Here is a 14867-nt window from a genome sequence, read left to right on the forward strand (position 1 = left end):
CTATTTTGGAACATGGTGCTTCTTTTGCATTGCTGATGTCTCACAATAGTGATGCAATAGCAGCGCAAAAGAGATGTAAAGCCATCATAACATTGTGTCTAACATTTTAAATGATTGTTTCAGGATGCAAATAAGATTTGTGCTTTCAAGAGCTTTCTTTGAGGTGAGGCCTATTTCTTTTTTAAAAAAAAAAACAGTACCCAGAAGTACAGCACTGTAAGCATTAAAATTGACACTTACAGAAGACTCAGTTTCGCCATATCTACCTCACATTTCTAAATGTATATCATAAGTACAAAAAGCAGAACATTAATTATACATGTTAAATGGTTTATTTTTGCTGTTCTCAGAATGTATCAAATTTCACTTAAATCAGTGACTTGAAGGTATTCATCATGTAACAGCGGGGAAAAAAAACACAATCAAAATGATTGTGTTTAAAAAACCCATACAACCTAAGAAATCTGAATTCAAAACTCCTTAAAATTAACTTACTTTCAATGACGTCGAAGGATCTCCTATGAACAGCTTCCACTCTGTTGTGCTATAAATATTTTCAGCCCGCCACTTTCTGAAAGAAAACCTCGGTCGATTCGAAAAATATGTTACATACAAGAAAAGACTTCTCTCATTCTATCACATGTTTCCACTAGGCCAAATCATGTTGCCGCGATTCGCAAGTCTTGTAATTCTTCCAATCAAATCCCGACATTTTCTATTTTCGCAACTTTCAAAAAGAATACATTTAAGATTATTTTCACAATCCTGGACTACTAATATCTTACCCTTCTTTGTCACTCATGTTCTCCTTTTCCTATGACACTGATACTGCTTACTATGAAGCAGACTTACTTGCATCAGGTTTATATAGTTGGATTTTTAAATTGACATTATAATTAAAAGTTTTGCACCAATAATCTAGACAGCATTGCAGACTTACATTCCCTCTACTTCATGAACCTTTTGCAATTCTTCACAGGAAATCCCGAGATTCTTTCATTAAAATTTTGGTTTTAAAAACACCAGGTAAGAATTTTTAAGGTCAAACGGCAATTTATTTTTGAAAGTTACAACGGAATCATTGCAGAATGACCAGCCGTTTCGAGACTTTAAATAAGCTGTATAATGTCCTGATGTTGTTGAAGGACCATCGTGATAGATAATTGCTACAGTTACAAAAGTCCTTCCTGATATTGAAAGCTGAGAAGCCACAACATTTTTTATTAAAGTTGACAATTTTGATCCATCAGGCCTACATCGTTGGATCATTAAAATGACATACTGTCCATATCTACGTATAAATAATGTTGACATCATTTCAGATTTACATTGGCTACACTCCATGTTGTGATCCGCTGCATTTACTAGCTTATTAAAGGAGACTGATTTACTGTCTGGCAAAGTTAAATATATAAATCTTTCTGAGTCTACACTAGTAGTACTTGATACCATACAGTTCTCGCAGTCATGCTGCCATTGATAAGAAAGCCCAAACAGGTGATCTACATCTACACCCTCATCTTGCAATACATCAAGCATATACATTAAAAACTCCTGACAATCTTGCTGATTATTTTCAGAGAAGTCTGTTTGACCTGAACATTCATCTAACAGATAACGAACTTCAGACACACTTTCTACTTTTGTTCGATCAGTGCTACATTTCTCGAAAACAGAATTCAACAAACAGCATAAAATTTGTTCTGAATTCAACAGAATCTGTTCTTTTAAACTCTCTAGTGAAAAGAGAACATTAACCACTACATTTGCATAGCAGTTGACACCAGAACTGTTTTCAAATTGAAAACCGACAACATCTTCAACAGAATCCACTTTCTTTCTGCTAACAATTTTCGGTTCATCGACTTTTGGTCTTTTTGCTACAACCTCCCTACTATTACTGATATTTCTTCGTTTCCGGCCTACCACACGTTTCTCAAACAAAGGATATTGAGGCAAATGTGGCGCATACTCTCTTCTTAACCTATTGTATTCCTTAACACAATCTAGATCCGCACAAATGTTTGTGACATCACAGTCAATCAAGTACAATCCCGATAAAGTTCTAACTCGTGACAATGCCACATATGCCATACCCTCCTTGAACACAGAACTGCCAATATTCACCAATGCACTGTCTACACTTAAACCTTGCGATTTATGGATTGTCACCGCATATGCCAAGCAAACAGGAAACTGTTTACGGCGAACATATAAGTCTTTAACAAGCAAAAACCTAGCAGAACAACGACCAATTAGCTGTACTTCCTCAATGCCATCAAATTTAATTTTTAAAAATTCTATTCCATCTCTATTTCTGTATTTCTCAAAATCAACAACATTACCCATTGATCCATTTACCAGACCTCTTTCAACATGTAAATTCCTTCTCAAAATGATTCGGCAATTTAAACACACATTCAAAGTCTTTTCAAAACCCGCTGTTTTAGATATAGTCTTCTCTAATGAATCCAATTTTGATTTCAAATTCTCTGACAAAATAATTGTTGATCCCATATGCTCTATTTTGTCAATAGCTTCAAGTTTCACAATCTCTTGCTTTTCTAAATTCAACATTTTGTTGTTGAAGATGGCACATTCTGCAAGAGTTGGCATCAAACATATTCCGGATTTCTTCTCAGTAATTTTCTGAAAAATATTCTCAGCCACAATCTCTTGTTCGGGATATAAATTTGAAAGTAATCGTGCATTTAAAGCTTCTTTTCCATGCTCGGTCACTTTTCCAATTCTAATATCTTGTAGAATATTCTTGTAATCTTCATCTTTTGCCTGACGCATATTTTCATGCAGTTCAGCATACTTGAAGTTTAACCATATATTGACGTTGCCAATGCTCCCTAGGCACTTCCTGGTATCTTCATGCGTGAGTATTTTGAACACAGGTTGTCCTTTTACTGGTGTCAGCTGCAGAAGATCTCCGAAAACAATGATGTGTTTGCCACCAAATAACACATCATATTCAGTTTTAAGTACTTCTTGCATTCTCAAATGCACAAAGGCAAGCATGACATTGGAAACCATGCTTACTTCGTCAATGATAAGTAGTTTCATTTTCCTCAAGACTCTTGAATCTTCACAGCAAGCATCCCCAGATAACTTGTGGTATTGTAATTTGTTGTCATGCTCCACCGGCAGCATCAGTAGACGATGCAAAGTAATACCTTTAATGTTATGTGCTGCAAGTCCAGTAAGAGCGGTGACAACACAAGACAGCGATGACTCAGTCCTTTCCTGCAGATAGCATGAAATTGCTTTAATGAGGAAACTTTTTCCAGTTCCCGCTTCTCCACTCACATACAGTCGGACAGGCTTCAACGATGTACATGAGCACTCTTTCTTCTCATGACTTAATCCATGCTCAATTTGCTTGGTAACTTCATCATATATTTTCCTCTGCTCAACGTTGAGTTGTTTTTCCAAGTTTTCTAAATTAACTGAATCCTCCTGAGCATGTGCCATGGCTCTTTCCACTTCATTCATAGCAGTGGCAGCTTCATTTTCGATAATAGGTCCTCCAAGTGGATCTTGACTCAATGAAACAGAACTCTGACTGTCCTGAGAACTGTCTCTGGCAATCTCGGCTGCAATTGTTGCTTGCTGCTCAATTTCCAAAATTAGCATTTCTTGATATTTGGGAAAAGCAGGACATTCTATGGTCTCCTTAGCAGCAGTGAAAGAGTCTTCATAACAGAGGAAATCTCCAAGCAGTTCCTCTTCTGCACGCCAAGGCTTGAAAAGTTGCAAAAGTGCTAAATAGAAAAACTCCTTTTTTTCTGGAGATTCGCCACTCAATTTTCGATGGTTTACCAATTGGCATTTTCTTTGCTTGACCAGGCATCCCTCACTTCCAATTACAGCATACACTCCTTTCTCAATATCTTCTTTGATGTTCCTCTTGAATATATAATTTTGTAGAACCTCATATAGACAAACATTCTCAAGGTGACTGCTTCGATTTGGATAATATGTATCCAACATGTTGGTCTTCAAAATGTCGTTACTGTTTGGTTCCTTTTCTGCCAAATATTCAATTTCCCGGACAGGTTTTAGAACCCGATTTCGCGATGCAGCAAGACCAAGACTCGCCCAAACAATACTCCTGGATTTGGCATAGAGACTTGCTGAAGACAATCGATCTGAACATTCGTAAGCTCCGATTTCTCGATGCGACAACATCTTCAGACTGAAACTGTACAACTTCTTGCTGAGGCTCTTTTCATGGGAAATGTCCTCCCACATATCCTTCAGTTCTGTCTTTTCTTTTTTGGTGATGTAAGATGTCACATACCGAGCCACAGCCATACAGTTGTCACCCACAAACTGTATATCCATGTTAGCATTCCACATGGACAAAATCACTGGGTTGTAGTCGTTGATGTACTTGGACTCTTCGTTCCTTTTCAAAATGTATGTATTTTTGGGTGATTTCCTCGTCACATTATGTCGTAGTGAAGACATCAAACTGTTCACTTTTCCTTTAGAAATCACCGGTCGTGGAAAGTTGAAACGACATTTGGTGTAGAACTTGTCCTTGTTTCTGAATTTACGACGACAGTACTTTCCACAACGATGGCTTTGGAAACGTAGAACTTGTTCTCTTAGACTTTTCTTCTCCGTTGCGTTTGGAACAGCACACGTAGAATACTGTTCTATGAAATTCATCACTAAGTGATCCGGATCTGTTCCAAATTTAGGTGCATCCTTGATCCACAACAACATATGTATATGAGGAGCACCTCTTGCTTGGTACTCCTTTCTCCAGAAGAAATCCAACACCTCTCCAAGAGGTGGATTCTTCTTATTTGTGATGAAAGACATCATAGCTTCAAATTTATGATTGAAGTACCTGCATACATTCACAGGATCCAAAGAACACAGTTCTCCAGGTGTCTTGAATTCAATGTTTTCAATATTTCCATTTGCCTCTCGTAGAAATTCAAGTAAGTCTTCCCAGCCATACTCGGCACAGCTCAGAGTGAGGAACCATGTCGGAGTTCCTAAGTTCCTCAGCATACATTTTAAATCACCATGACGACGATACCAGTACTCATTAGTACCACGCTGACACGCCATGAGATTAATTAAGTGAGAATCCAAAATACTGTCTTGGACATTGACTTTATGCATAAAGTCCCTTGCCGAGATATTTCGCATCTGTATACCACTTTTTAAGATGTGGTTCACTGCATATGACAGTCCAGACAGATCGCTTTCAAACAGGAGATGAAACAAATAGGGAATGCATTGACGAAACCTAGGATCTTCTGCATACAATCGTAAAGTCCGGTATTCAGACGCAGGAATTTGATGAGATCGCTCATCATATCTTCCTCCTCGACCTGTGGGAAATAGCTGTGGGAAACACCGAGCTTCCAAACTTTCCTCCCAAACACTAATGGGACTCCCTTTGGCTTGTTTCATTTGAAACAACTCAATAGCATTCCCCATGACTTCCTTGGAATGCAAAGGATGAACACTATAATGTTCATATATTTCTTCACTTTTAGAGGCCTCTACTTTCTCAATTTGGCCAGCACACAAATCGCTATCCTCTTCATCACTTACTTCCTCTTCTGCAACATACACATTCTTATAATACTTATTATTTTTCTTCAAATACACTGTTGCCTTTTTGACTTTCCTAACATCCACTAAATCTTGCCATATTTTCTTATTCTTTGTCGGAACCCCATTAACCAAGATAACCAGAGGTTCCTCTTCCACTTCTTCTACTCCAATTGTGTTAATGTTTTTGTTCAAATCTAGAGGCAAATAAACAACTCTTCCCTTTAATCCTCTCTGTAAATCTGCTGGAGGCAACTTCCCTGTCTTTGGCTCCATTCTTACAATAGCCTGAAAGGGATGGATACTTTGAATCAAAATAGATTCATAAGTATTTAAATCCTTCAATTCAGAAGGAATCTCAACCAATTCCAGATTATTATGAACTGCCCTAGCAGGCATCTGGTTTTGGTTTAATTTATTACAACAATAAGTACACACACGTTGATCCGATCCCAAATCAAAATAATTTTCTACCATCAAGTATGTGGCAAAATCCTTCCATTCACTATTATTTTCCCTTTCACTTTTTGCATATAAATCCACTACCTTAGTCTGATTCTTATAATAAGTGCGTCGACAACATACACAAGTGAAATTAGGCCTCTCACTTGATTTCATCTGAAACGTGGCAATTTCTTTCTGAAAATTATCTGTACTGGAAACCTGTACATTATCTTCAACATTACTCTCTACTTCAGGGTCAATTTGAACATTCTCATCTTTACTACTAAAGTAACAAAACTCAATTTCTTCACAAATATTCTTCACATCTATTTCAGAACCATGCAAAAGAGCAGCACATAATTGTTTAAGCATAATTGCTGGACTCTTTGCATAATACAACATTCTCACTAATTTTCTCACTTTATTATGATGCACTGCTAGCATCCTGAAATGATGAAAAACACTCTGGCATACTCTCCTGGAAAGACAAGCCAGTGAATGACCACGCAAACCTGTCATTTGTCTCACTCTGCAAGGATCTAAATCTTGCAACAACTTCATTTTCTGCTTCAAACTTTTCTTATTAAATGTCCGTATAAAATCACAAAGCAAATTGATGGAAACCTGTCGCACACTGCAAATAGAACTACACTTCCAAATGTACACAGGACCCTTAGGACGTCTTCCTAAAAACCTCATCACTTAGCGCCTCTTCTGTCTCTGTTGTCACAAGTTTTTCTTTTTCAACTAGACAACCATCCTTCACTTCATAAGCTCGACCACTGGTGTCAACTGCAAACACCAAATCATTATCCTGAAAATAACTCTCCTCATTAAAAAATGCCTCAGAACTTGAACTATGCATCCATTCTCCGGAAAAAACTTCACAAAAGTTGCTACGATTTACAACTCTCTTCCATCTACTGTTTGTTTTGAAATCAGAAATTACCTTGCTTAGTTTCCTAATTCTATTGATTACCAAAATAAACAACTTTCGCTTAATTTCAAAAGCATGATCAATAATTTTCTCTACATTTTTCTTCTTCTTATAAAATGCCACTTTCTGTTTGCATTTCTTAATATTTTTTATTAAATTAACTATTATCCTATTACGGAACATTCGTTTTCGAATGTCCCTAAACTGTTCTTTCCTTCTACTATCATGCACAGAGTTATCTCTTCCTCTACCAGTAACATTTTTGATGGGTCTTTCCTTTCCATTTAAATTACTCTTCTTTTTCTAAACTGAAACATTTTGGCGATAAATACTTTTTTTACTAAAAATATTTTTTAAGAATGATTTTGTGCTCTTACCCGGAGCTTTCTTGGTGTTTTGATAAGTATTTGGGGAAGAGGACTGCTGCAATAAAACATCATCCTGCTGTCTTTGACGTTTTCTAGCCTTTCTAATTCTATTTTTTGTAGGCATTTTCCAAACTATGAAAGAATCTGCAGTTGAATCTGTGGAAAAATATAATAAAAAATGTTAATAACCACTATTACCAAACAGTAAATGAATAACAGTCATCAAAAACTTAATGCCCTACTTATTATTTAACGTAGCAAATCTTTTGCACCAGCACTGCATCACAAAAATGACACACAGTGCTACAAAACAGGCATACAACAATCATAAATCTCTCCCTAATATTTTAAATGATTAATTCAGAATAATGATAAGGTGTGGCCTATCTACAGGTTTGTTTAGGCCCAGATCTTTTGACTGGGGTGAAAGTGTGTCATTGATCCTCATTCAGTCCATCGCCTGTTTTGTTTATTTGAGGTAAGGCCAACACATGGTTGCAGATAAGATTTTCACTTAAGAAAACAAAGGAAATAATACATGTGAAGGCCTACCAATGAAGTAAGTCATTATTTGAAATCAATTACATTTCTGGATATGTACTGCTAAAGCTTCTTAGGTTGTTTTGGGTCATATTTATAAGGCATATGAGTGTGTATGATGTTATTTTTCTTTTTTAAATGGAAAGCGTTCTTCATGGTGCAAGTTTCTTGTAAATACGCTCCCACCTACGAAACGGAACTTTGCAGTGCAAAGCTGATTGGCTCCCCGGTGTCTGTCAACATTCTGAACAGTCCGGAGCGGCCGCCATCTTATCTCTCGGTAGGATCGAGAGAGAAGAAGAGGTGAAAAACGAAGGGGGAATTTAATGAAAGGGGGCAAGGTATACCCCTCTTGACCCCCTAGGAATGTTGTTGGGATTTTTAAAGGGTCCCGTGGGGAAAATAAAAAAAATCTATTTTTCACGGTAGAAGCGCTTCCCAAACACCGAACTGGGCCGCAAACTGCTGGCGAAACGGGAATTCGCCATTTTGTGCTTCGTTTTAATTAAATTACTAGGTATAAGGGGGTGCGGGAGACCATTTTGTGCTTCGTTTTAATTAAATTACTAGGTATAAGGGGGTGCGGGAGACGTATCCTAATCCCTTATATTTTCTGAGGGTGGCTGAGGAGGCTCATATATGTTGATACATGTGTTGCAGCGGCTGTGCGTGAGCTTTTTTTTTTTTTTGCTGCGTGACGTCTGTTAACGTTCGATTCGAAGGAAATCAGGAAGTGTTGACCACCAATTTGTCAGTGCGATAAAATATTTTGGGGCATATTATCAAGCCTGTGCGCTAAAATTATCGCCGCTTTATCGGCCGAAAACGGCCGATAAAGCGGCGATAATGGGCTTGATAATATGCTCTGTGGAATTCCAATCGAAGCCCATGTTAGATGTCTTCACATCTAGCATGTGCTTCGATTGGAAATCCATAGAGCATATTATCAAGCCCATTATCGCCGCTTTATCGGCCGTTTTCGGCCGATAAAGCGGCGATAATTTTAGCGCACAGGCTTGATAATATCCCCGTAGTTTATGGCCCTAGCTGTAGAGAATCCAGACATGCCAACCCTCCCGATTCAGGCGTCAGACTACTGATTTCAGTGCTACTCTCCCGCCTCCCGATTCCTGCAAACAAAAACCCGGGGGCTTATTACCAACAACTAGCGATAACTTGTTTAGAGACAAAAATTATCGCCGCACATCGGCGATTTTTATCGCAGATAAACCTTGCTATTAGCAAGGTTTATCGCAAATGCGATAAAAAACGGCCGCAATGCATGAATATCGCTGAAAAGTCAGCGATATTCATGCATTATCCAGCAAATGCTCTTAACCATGTTATCCACCTCCCATTGGATAACATGGCTAAGAACTGCTCGCAAATACGATAAAAAACGGCCGCAATGCATCAATATCGCTGAAAAGTCAGCGATATTCATGCATTATCCAGCAAATTCTCTTAGCCATGTTATCCACCTCCCATTGGATAACATGGCTAAGAACTGCTCAGGGCCCCATGAGGAACGCTTTCCATTTAAAAAGGAAAAAATAACATCATAGAAAAGAATCGTTTTTAAACACAGCATATAAATCAATTGTATACCTGCATTCAAGAGGAAATGACTGAAAATGTCCTTGAGACACATGAAAACGTTTTCTGGAATGCCCTAGCACCATTTTTTGGACATTATTAACATGGCTATGTAACTCCCATAATCAAAATCTAAATTTGCCAAGCACAGGTGGGAGCGTATTTACAAGACACTTACCCCATGAGGAATGCTTTCCATTTAAAAAGGAAAAAATAACATCAAAGACACTCAAATGCCTTATAAATATGACCCAAAACAACCTTTGAAGCTCTAACAGTACATATCCAGAAATGTAATTGATTTCAAAAATGGTTTTTAAAAACAACATATCTGTTTCAGCTTACATAAGAGTCCATGGAATGGGCTTCATATACAACAATAACTTGTGTTACTGCATGCCAGAATGCTACACCGAATATGCAATTACAATTTCTCAAAGTAACAAAATCTATTTCAATATCACTACAGACAAAGCCACAGTTTTAAAACACAGCTTTCTTCATCATTTTCTCCTTAAATCATACTATTCTCTATCTAAAATAAATAAATCTTTTCTCACCTTAGCAAATACTTTTTGAGTTTTGAAAACAGTCTCAGAAATACACCAAATTGTCTTCAGCAGAAGAAAAAGGATGCACTCCAGAGGCTGCAGCTATTGAAAGCACAGAAATACAGATATTCATTTCACATATCTCTCATATTAGCCAATCATAACTCTTCCCTCACTTTTTTCAAATCAAAACCCTTCCCCCCTCTGCCCTCTCTGCCTTTTTTCCATAGCAACGACCTCCTGGAAGACCTCTCATGTTTGCAAATTCACACAACAATGTTTCAATTGAACTCTGAACTCTCAGTGCACCTGCGTATCCAGTGCAATCTTTCATTAAAAGTTTCTTCCTTGACCATTCAAATTACATCTTTCAAAGAACACATCCATGCACCCTAACTTTCTGTTTTCAGAAATGGAAATGCACCAATCACTGCTAATGAATCATTAGCATTGGAAATCCACAGTTTTTTTTCTTTACAAACTCCTACTGTTTCAACTGCCCTTTCATTACCACACTTCATCTGACTGCAGCCCAACCTTCTCCCACCATGTTTAAGGTCTGGATTGTTGGACATAGTTACATCCACTGGGCTCAAAGGTATGCTGACAACAGAAATTTACACAACCTCAATTTACAAGATGTGGAAATTAAATGGTTGGGCCAAAGAGGATTAAAATGTCACCAATTGATACCATTGGTGAAAACCTTTATGCATTTGCCAAAACCTGACCTGTTAATAGTGCACTGTGGAGGTAATGATTTGGGCACTTTGACAGGGGTAGGTCTGGAAATGGTTTTAAAGGACACCTTTGAGCAAATAATGGCACTTTTTCCTCAAACTGCCTTGGTATATTCCAATATATGCCAAAGACAGAAATGGAGGTGGTCCAACCAATTTGGTCCACAAATTGAAAAAGCGAGGAAGCATGTAAACAAATCTGTTTCAGCTTTCATGAGAGACCATGGAATGGGCTCCCTGTACAATAATAACTTGCGTTACTACATGCAAGATATCTACAGAGGAGATGGAGTTCACTTCTCAGATGAGGGCAACAGAATTTTCATTCTGAATTTAAGACTGTGCATTGGTACCTACTTATAAGTACCTAAATGTACCATAAACCCAAAAGCTCTTCTCAGAGCTACCCTTCATCTGATCACTCACAATTAATACTTTTCTCTAACTTATTTCTGTAATTTTCAACAAACTACGCTCAAAGAGCGCTACCCGGTACGCGAACTGAAAGCTAACCGCCCAAAATTATTTAAAAAATGTTTTTTCTCCGCACATATGGTCCTCCTCAGCCACCCTCAGAAAACCTGGGGGGTCAAAATACTTGTCCGGTGTCCCCTTCTACCCTTTCTGAACATTATTTACCCTCCATTTTATATCTTAATTCGACCGAAACACAAAATGGTGGACTCCCGTTACGCTCCTAGTTCGCGGACCAAACCGCATCCCGGGAAGCGGTCCAAAAAAAAGGTGGGAAAGTAATTCACAGAAAAACGACTGGAGACATTCTCACCAAATATAGATTAGCTTATACTACATAACAATCCCTTTCATTTTCACAAATTTGATTGAAATTCCATTTAGCCACTAAGCCTGTAGACCTCTCTAAATACCTTTAGGTAAATTACTTCACAAAACACATCTGAAGTGTTGGAATTGACAACCAATGAAAATGTTACTTTCATTTTCTACTTTTATTACCTGATATTTGATTGGTTATATACCTGAATATATATAAAGGAAGAGAAGAAAACACAGCCATTTTGACTACTACTTCTTGTTGTACATCACATTTCAATAGTTACCTAACACTTCAACTTGTTTCTAAAGGTAAGTTGTTATTTTTAAAACTGAAGTATATTGTGCACTATAACTTGATATGGTAGACTTTTTCTGATAGATATACACTATCCCTCTGTAGTAGTTATGGATTTAGATAGACTTCTCTGTTATAGTTATGAATGGAGTTAGGCTTCTCTTCGTTAAATTACATACACTTTTTTATAGTCCTATTTCCACTCTGATACTATACACTGCCAAAAGAAAAATTCACTGATAAAAACTGCCTATCTAAAATTAATCCCAACAGTGCCCTATCTCTACTAATATATATTTTTTATTCAAAATTTCAGGCAAAATGGAAGGCGAGCAACAAGTTACATTTTCAATTGAACTGAAGGAGAGCAGCCAAGACAAAATTGATGATTTTATGGATCAAAGTAGAGACCACGAACTTCTACAATGTGTTGAAGCAGTGGATAACCTGCTTCAAAATGAGAAAATGTTACACCCTATATTTAATTTTGACATTTCTGACACTGAAATGTTAGAAAGTTTAATGAAGTATGAAACACAATCAAAATAAAAAAAAAATGTAAAAATAAAGAAAACAACAAAAAAACAACAAAAACAACAAATAATTAACATACAGTATTAGAAAAGTCTATCATTCTTTTATCCTTATAGTACGCTGCCCAGAACGCTTCCCGGTTCGCGTACTAGGCGCTCACCACGCAAAAATAATTTTTTTTTTTTTTTTTTGCCCTGCTGGGACCTTTTACAACCTCCACATAAAACCTAGGGGGTCAGGGAGGATCTACTATGCCCCCTTATCGAAATTTCCCCCTTTGTTTTGGCCTCCTCTTGTCTCTCGATCCTACCGAGAGACAAGATGGCGGCCGCACCGGACTGTTTAGAATGTTGACAGACACCGAAAAGCCAATCAGCTTTCCGTGCGCAAAGTTCCGAAACGCGAAAAGTACGCGAACCGGATCGCTGCCCGGAGCGCTGTTACAGATATATATCTTGATTTAAACGTTAATTTCTCAAAATCCACTGAAGCACATATATTGAGACCTAGCAAAGGCACATCGGGCTAACAGTCCCTACAATTTTGCCAAGTTTCGTGGAAATCCATTTAGTCGTTCGGGCTAAAAGTGAGTCCAACCGCCCTATGGAAATTAACATGGGAAAAACGCGTTTTGGGACCCCCCTTTTTTCTCGGCCCCCCCTTGACGACCCCCCCCAAATTTCCAGGAGCTGCTCAGAAACAAAATGTGCCATTTTCCTGAAAATTTCAGCCAATTCCGTCCACAAACGCCAAAGTTATTAGGCATAGAATTTTCAAAAATCCCATAGGGAAAAAATCCTAACTATATATACCTACTGGCAACCGCCAGTAGGTAATATATATATATATATATATATATATATATATATATATATATATGTATAGATAATATATAGATAGATAGATGTGTATATTACCTACTGGCGGTAGCCAGTGGGTATATATAGTTAGGACCTAGTTTCCATAGGAAATCCCCAACATTCTATTGGGAATAACTTTGGCGCTGGTTGATGAATCTTCGCAAATTTCTCAAAGAAGATGGCTCGCTCCGCTCCTCTCCTTCCCTGAAAGTTTGGGGGGGATTAGTCAAGTGGGGGCTGAGAAAAAAGGGGGGTCCCAAAACGTGTTTTCCCCATGTTAATTTCCATAGGACCTATAGACACGGCTACAGCTTGAAACGCTGAAGGGAATTAACCAAACTTGTCAAAATGGTAGTGTCTGGTACGCAGATCACGCTTTTGGTAAAATAGTGTAAATCCCTCCAGTGGTTCCTGAGAAAATTGAAAGAGAAAAAAATTATATATCTGTAAGCGCGCACCGTGCGCGCACCCCGCAATTTTTCTCTTTTATTTTAATCTGTTTTATTTTAATTTCGAGGGTGCCCACCCCTCGTTTTACCCCCGAGATCACCGCCGTGGCCCGAGTTGCCTCAAGATGGCCGCCGCCTGGTTGTGGGCGGGGCCGAACACGATGAGACCGAGGCGTGCGCCCATCACTGTGGCCAGAAGGTCCGGTGACAAATGAGCGCGCAGGACGCGCTGACATCAGAGCAGCACAATGCTTATGATTGATGGAGGACCCAAGCCCACACCACACTCGTGTGAATTGTGTGAAGTGCTGTGCAGTGCAGCCAAGACACCGTGTCTCGTATCAAGAGAGCCGGGCTGGAAGTGGAAAGACTTGACAGCTGTCAGCATCATACTGTGCTCTGTCTACAGGCGCCCAGCCCATACTATTTCAGATCTCGGGGTGCACTCCTCACTGCGGGGCACACGTTGCACCCCGCTGACACCAGTATGCTCTAACTCGTGGGTTTTTGGTCTGGGCGACGCAACAGACATCACAGTGAAGGGGCTGGAGGTGATCAAGCAGTGCAGCTGGGTCTACCTGGAGTCCTACACATCCATCCTCACTGTGGGCAAGGAGGCTTTGGTAGGTCTTAGCACTGAAACCTGATATCAGGAACAAAGTTTTTGCAAGTTTGCAGTTAGGTACTACGTGTTCTACTGTCCTGTGAAGCACGCATAGGTGCTTTGTACCATCGAGCGCGGAATACAAGTAAACAGTATATTATCCCCACAATATATAAACACAATCAAACGTGCATTTCAATTTCAGATGTTTCTCAACATAAAACGTATACTCCCTTTAGGTAATGATTCTTTGTTTCTTACCACGTATCTGTTTTAAAAGTTGTATTCTCGCCACACACCTCTCCATGTCTACGCACATCACTGGATTCCTTCACGGAGGCGCACCTGCTGCATGTGCTGCATGCACTTCAACACAGAGCACACCATCTTCTAGGTCCAGGGTGTGCTAGGGAAGAAGGGTGACCAGAAGTTATTTTTACTTTCTCTGTGCCTCCTGGCACATTTAATTGTTGGGGAGTAACAATGTATTTTGCCACTTTGCCAAACAGTGTTATTTTTAACCCATTAGCAGTTACATGCTCTGATTAGCATCTGAAAGGCTGTCTCT

The sequence above is a fragment of the Lissotriton vulgaris genome, chromosome 7 (genome assembly GCF_964263255.1).
Source record: "Lissotriton vulgaris chromosome 7, aLisVul1.2, whole genome shotgun sequence".
Classification (NCBI taxonomy): Eukaryota; Metazoa; Chordata; class Amphibia; order Caudata; family Salamandridae; genus Lissotriton; species Lissotriton vulgaris.